Source organism: Neophocaena asiaeorientalis, unplaced genomic scaffold, assembly GCF_003031525.2.
Source record: "Neophocaena asiaeorientalis asiaeorientalis breed wild unplaced genomic scaffold, Neophocaena_asiaeorientalis_V1.1 scaffold150, whole genome shotgun sequence".
NCBI lineage: Eukaryota > Metazoa > Chordata > Mammalia > Artiodactyla > Phocoenidae > Neophocaena > Neophocaena asiaeorientalis.
In genome coordinates this window covers 2,870,660-2,877,382 of record NW_020176571.1, presented here as the reverse complement: position 1 = coordinate 2,877,382, position 6,723 = coordinate 2,870,660, and positions in this window count along the sequence as shown.

Below are 6,723 nucleotides of genomic sequence, written 5' to 3'. Positions count from 1 at the left end.
ACTCCCCTCTCTGGAGGAATCCGTGGTGTAAAAGAGTGAGTCAGCCACAGAAACACAGAAGTGCCGAACAGTGGGGTGAGGCGCTCAGGCAGAAGGCTCCCCCGGGAACTCCAGACTCCCAAGGAGGGGTGGGGAGAGAAGAGGCCCCAGGAGAAGCCTCATAGGAGAAGATGCTTGAATGGAGTCTTGCAAGAGGATAGTTTTTTTGCAGGGTACAACGGCCAGGAAGGGCATCCCAGGAAGCGGAACTGAAACCTCAGGACTCAGATGGGATTTCAGCCCATGGGCCGGGACTCCAACCCAGCCAAGACTCAGACTGGGACTTGAATCCACTGTCTTTTAATTTAAGTCGCATACCTGGTCTCAGGACTTAACGAAGCTCAGGTTCTCACGGCAGAAAGAATTCAGTGAGGGACAAAGTGGTAGGTAAGAAGTGGATTTATTTAGAGAGATACACATTGCATAGACAGAGTGTGGGCCACCTCAGAAGGCAACAGACCCTGAAGTATGGGGTGGTTCGTTTTTATGGGCTGGGTAATTTCATAGGCTAACAAGTGGGAGGATTTTTCCAACTATTTTGGGGAAGGGGCGGGGATTTCCAGGAATTGGGCCACCGCCCACTTTTTGGCCATTTATGGTCGGCCTCAGAACTGTCATGGTGCTGGTGCGCATGTCATTTAGTTGCCAATGTGTTACAATGCGCGTATAATGAGGCTCAAGGGCCCCTGGAAGTCTAATCTTCCGCCATCTTGGGCCTAATCGGTTCTAACCGGTTTATGTCGTAGCCTCAATGGCTGTGTCATTCTTTTAAAGGTTGCGCCCTGACCCCTTCCCTCGTGTTTCAGAACCAGGTGAACCTGACCCTCTATGGCCAGCTTAGCTCGAACAGAGGGTGCTGGGGAGGGTCAGGAAGACTCGGAAACTGGGACCATGAAGGGGTCGCCGGCTGCCGTGCCGAGGAGCCTGGGCCAGAGTCGTGGTGGAAACAGGAAGCCATCACAGGGGTTTAACCAGGAAAGTAACACAATCAGATAAGCACTTTTTTAAAAAGTCCACTCTTGGTAAAAAAAAAAAAAAAAGGAGTTAAAAGCGCCTGTGGGGAAGGGTTGAGGATGGAGGGAAGTTGGCATAGTGGGGAGGCCTTCCAAAACCCTGGTGGAGGGTTTGAGAGGGGTGGAGGTGGAGGGGTAGGTCAGGGAGAGGAGGCACAGAGCAGGGAGACCACTCATTCATTCATTCGTTCCATTTAATGAATATGGACTGAGAACCTGCTCCAGGCCAGCAGTACAGCAGTGACCAAGATGGGCAAGCCTCCTGAGCTCAGGGGACTTAACTTTTTTTTTGGCCTTGCTGCCAAGCTTCCGGGATCTTAGTTCCCTGACCAGGGATCGAACCCGGGCCCACGACAGTGAAAGCACCGAGTCCTAACCACTGGATCTCCAGGGAAGTCCCTGGGACTTAACATTTTAGTGGGAGGAGACATACAGTAAACAAATACGATCATTTCAGACAGCGATAAGTGCTACGCAGAAGGGAAAACAGAAGAATGTAATAGATTGTCGGGGACCAGGGTAAACCTCTCAAGAGGTGACATTGACATGTGAGCTGACCGGGAGGTGAGCACCCCGCTCGGGAGAGGACACGGTCAGAGCAAAGGCAAGAGGGTGTGGGGAAGTGTGGATGCCTGGAGGGTGGCGAGCAAGGACAGTGGCTGGGGGCCGGATGGATTCACCGCTCACAAGGTAAGGCAGGGACTCAGTCCACCAGGCCTCCAGTGGGTGGACGGACCCTCAGGCCTGGAGGGGCTGTACGTCTGGAGGAGCCTTCTTAGTCTTTGACAGGTGAGGCTTGGGTTTCTGGAAGGAACTGGAGCTGGTCTGTGTCTGGATCGGTAGGTCACTGAGGCTCTGGGAAGAGGCTCCAAACTCCAGGACAGCAGTTGGTAAACTACAGCCCGGAAGGCCGAGTCCTGTATTCTGAGAACACAGCCGAGCTGCTTCATTTATGTATTGTCAGTGGTTGCATTATCGAGATGGACAGTTGCAACAGAGACCACGTGGCCTGCAAAGTCTGAAACGTTTCCTCTCTCTGTGGAAAAGGTTTGGGAAGCCCTGCTCTACGCTGTGGCAGGCAGTTTTCTGGGACGTGGTTCATGGCCTGGTCTGTATGTGCTGAGAAGGTAAGGCTGTGTTCCGAAGCCGCATCTCCAAAAGCTAACGTCCATCTCAGGTGCTGGAACTCTGCTTGGTCACGTGTGTGTAGTAGCGCACCATGACCGTGGACTTGTGGTTCCAGTGGTCACGTGAGTGTCTCTTAGCTTTCCTTGATCTACAGCTTTCTGCTTTCATCTCTCTTTTTTTCTACCTCGCAATTTATTTATTGAAGAAACTGGGCTGTTTCCCCATACGTTGGGCTTTGCTAATGATATCATGAAGTTTCACACGTGCCTCTGTTCTCTACTAATTTACTGTAAATTAGCAGCTTGATCTAAAGGCTTAATGGGCTTTAGGTTAGATGGGGAGGGGGCAACAAAGATTATGCTAGATTCTTCCAACAGGAGGTAAGTAATGTCTGGGCTGGCCTTTAGTGTGTGTGTGATGTTAGTAGCTGTTAATTAATTATGGATTGAAAAATGGTATTATTACTGTATGATTCCTTCTTCATTTACTAGTTGGCATACTTCTCTAAAGAGATACTGCCCCTTATATAAGCTATTTTGTTACCCTGTGGTACAATTATATAGAAAAGGCTGGATAATTGCTTGATTTGTTCTTTTTATTTACCATTTTTCAAATGAAGAGTTGTTTCATGTCCTTCAATGGCAACCAGTTTTTCTTTTTCTTTTTTTTTGGCTGCGTTGGGTCTTCGTTGCTGCGCACAGGCTTTCTCCAGTTGCACTGAGCGGGGGCTACTCTTCGTTGCGGTGAGCGGGCTTCTCATTGTGCTGCCTTCTCTTTTTGTGGAGCACGGGCTCTAGGCGCGCAGGTTGTGTAGTTGTGGCGCACAGGCTTAGTTGCTCTGCGGCATGTGGGATCTTCCCGGACCGGGGCTCGAACCCGTGTCCCCTGCATTGGCAGACGGATTCTTAACCACTGTGCCGCCAGGAAAGTCCCCAACCACTTTTTTTTTTTTAACATCCTTATTGGGAGTATAATTGCTTTACAGTGTTGTGTTAGTTTCTGCTGTATAACAGAGTGAATCAGCTATACGTATACATATATCCCCTCCCTCTTGGAATCTTGGTGTGGGTTTTGCTTTTTTGGTTTTTTTTGAATTTAGTGTGAAATTTATGAAGGCACTATTAGTATCAGTAAAATTATATAAATCATATTTAATTTAGTTCCAGCCCCCAAGTCTTCATCTTTTTCTTCTTCTTCTCCTCCTCTTCCTTCACCTTCTTTTTCTTTCTTTCTTTCTTTTTTTTCTTGGTATAGATTAAATTTAACTCCTTTCCAGGCTTGGAAATGAGCTGAACCCACTTAGTGCAAGCATCCTGAAATCCTCCCTTCCCATCATATTCCTGAGAGACTGGTGATGTGTTCTTGCCTAATGAAAGTGAATCCATAGTTTGGCATCGGTACTGCTACTTCTTCTCTTCTACTTTGTTCTTATATGTGATTTGTTTTAAAACCGTTTTGCATTATTAGACATTATTTGCAATTATAAAGATAAAAAGAAACATTTCAAGTATTAGCTTATTTGACCTCTTTGAAATGATCACATTTTCTTCCTCCAAATTCTTTTGGATCCACAGCTGCATTTCATATTGTTTCTACCCTATCCTGGCTGACTGTTCCTTTTCAATCTCACTTATGAAGTCCTCTGGCTCTGCTTCTGCTTTACTCATTTTAAAAATAAATTATTTATTTTTGGTATAGGTACTATTTCCATATATTGCTGACCTTGGAGGGTCTCCTGGGACAGTGGGGGGGGGCAGCTGTGGTTCTCTCTGGGGTCATAAAAGCTGGTGGCAGACATATCGGGGAGTATTCATCTGAGTAAACTCTTCCTGCTGGTCTTGGAGGGTCCCCTGGGGAGGCGGAGGGCGGCCAAGGCTCTCTCTGGGGTCACTAAAGCTGGTGTCGGAAATCTCAGGCAGTGTTCACCCACCCGAACTCCTGTTGCAGGCAAACATCCTGCTTGGGCACTTAGCACCCTGGGTGTGGTTTAAATTGCTTTTCGTTTTTTATGCAGACCTTGTGATCTGCTGTCATTTTTATATATTGTTGCTGGACTTAGTTTTCTATTTTTAGAAAAGATTTTCACATCTATAGTCATAAGAAAGATTGGCCTTAATTTTCCTTTCTTGTACAATCTTTTTTAAGCTTCAGTATTAAGATTATGCTAATCTCATAAAATGGGTTGAGGAATGTTCTTTGTTTTATTTAATGGAAGAATTTGTGTATAATTGGCATTCTGTTTTCTTTAAATGTTTAGTAGAAATTATTGATGAGGGACTTCCCTGGAGGTCCAGTGGTTAGGACCCTGCTCTTGCACTGCAGGGGGCTCCGGTTTGATTCCTGGTCGGGGAACTAAGATCCCGCATGCTGCGTGGTGTGGCCAAAAAAAAAAAAAAAGATCAATATTTATTGAGTTCTTACTATATGCCAGGCACTGTTCTATGTATATTGTCCCATGTGATGCTCCTGACGGCCCTGTGAGGTAGCTTCTACTACTGCTGCCTCAAGTACAGTGATAACCATTATACAGGCGAGTAATACTAAGGCGAGTCTTCCGTGAAGATAAACCAGAATATCTAAATAAATAAATAAACATCTGTGCTGGTGGTAAACTGAGCCCAGACTAAATCAACTTTCCATTTTTTTGTTTTCTGTTTTTCCTATCACTATTAACCAAGACTATGGGTATAGGTAACTGTAGTTTATAGTGAGCAGTTTTTCATAATCTTTTTTTTTTTTCTGGCTTAAATCACTTTTTTAAAAAAATTGGAGTATAATTGTGTCCCCTGCATCGGCAGGCGGACTCTCAACCACTGCGCCACCAGGGAAGCCCTTAAATCACTTTTTTTTAAAAAATTGGAGTATAATTGCTTTACGACGTTGTGTTAGTGTCTACTGTACAATGAAGTGAATCAGCTATACGTATACCTATATCCCCTCCCTCTTGGACCTCCCTCCCCATCCCACCCATCTAGGTTGTCACAGAGCATGGAGCAGAGCTTCCTCTGCCTTATAGTGTGTTCTCACTAGATACCTATTTTACGCCTGGTAGTGTATGTATGTCAATCCTCATCGCCCAGTTCGTCCCACCCTCCCCTTCCCAGCCCTGTGTCAGAGTGAAGTAAGCCAGAAAGAGATTTTCATATCTTGCGGACGAGCGCCGCACCCCCCTCACCACACCCCGGCCCCCAACTCTCTCTCCAGCTCTCCCGCTAGAAGGCACTTTGTGGTCTCAAGGGGAAAGATGTGATCCAAAGGGCAGGATGAGATCTTGAAAGTTGATACCTAATAGGATATATCTTGTCTCTTTTGGTTCTCATGTTAATTTTTATTATACTTACTTTACATATGCAGAAATAGAGTCTCCGGGAGGTAAGTGAATCGCCTAAGGATAAATTGCTAGCGAGGGCAGTTTATCCTTAGGGCAAGTCTGAATCAGGAGCTTATACCTTGCAGAGATATTTATAGTTATGGTAGGTTCCGCAGAGCCTGCTGAGAGGGACATGAAATGTGATGTCTCAGGAAAGAACGTTATGGAGGCACTCCAAGTTGCTGGTCAGGTGAGGACACCTCAGACATCTTCCTGGCTTCCAGCCGGGTAGGACCACCTCCACGGAGGTAGCTGGTTGGGCGCGTTCCCATTGTGCCAGGAGGGTGGGAAGAATTTCCAGTCAGCAGAGCACTACATGGTGCCGTCCATTCACAGCTCCAGGTCTGGCTCCCACGTCCCTAATCTGAGCCGTTCCTTCCGCCCCCCCGCACCCCCAGTCCAGCTTCAGTCCTCTCCCTAGACTCACTGCACTTCTTCCCTTCTCTACCAGGGATCGTTTTTCTCTGTATTATCTCCATTCTTCGACTTTCTTTCCTTCTCGAGCCCCCTCTCTCCTATAGTTGTCAGCAGACGATATCTTACAAACCCTCAAGTTGCTGGAAGTCAAAATCCTAAGTGACAAGATGGCACCTCCATTATGCCAGATGGTGACAGCCATCAGTGGTGACGAGCTCGTGCCTCTGGGTTGGGAGCTGTGGGGAAAGAAAGGACCCCAGCCCTGGAGTTCCTCTCTGGTGGATAATGACGTCTGATAGCTAGGTGGGACCTGGGATATGAGTATCTCAAGTTTCTAAACAGTTTGCTAGAGCTCATGTCTTGTACCCTGAGCATCTCTCAGGAGCTGTGATGTAGGCAGAGTTGAAGATACAGGAATGAAGTGAAGGGGTGAGGCGGGAGGAGTGAGATGGAAAGCGGGGAAGGATTTGGGGTATTGGCCTTCAGAGTTTACCTGGTCCTCAGACTGTGTCCACACCCTCCTCCCGGGATGTTTTAGGCAGTCACCTTCGTCACCTTTGTTGTTGCAACTCAACGAATTGTCTCGATCTATTTACGAATCCGCCCACCTGTCTGCTAGTGCACCTTTAGACTAAACATTCATGACATCCACCTATCCACATGCTTTTTTTTTTTTTTTCCACATGCTTTTTTTTTTTTTTTTTCCCCCTTTTTTTTTTTTTTTTTTTCCCTTTTTTTTTTTTTTTTTTTTTTTAC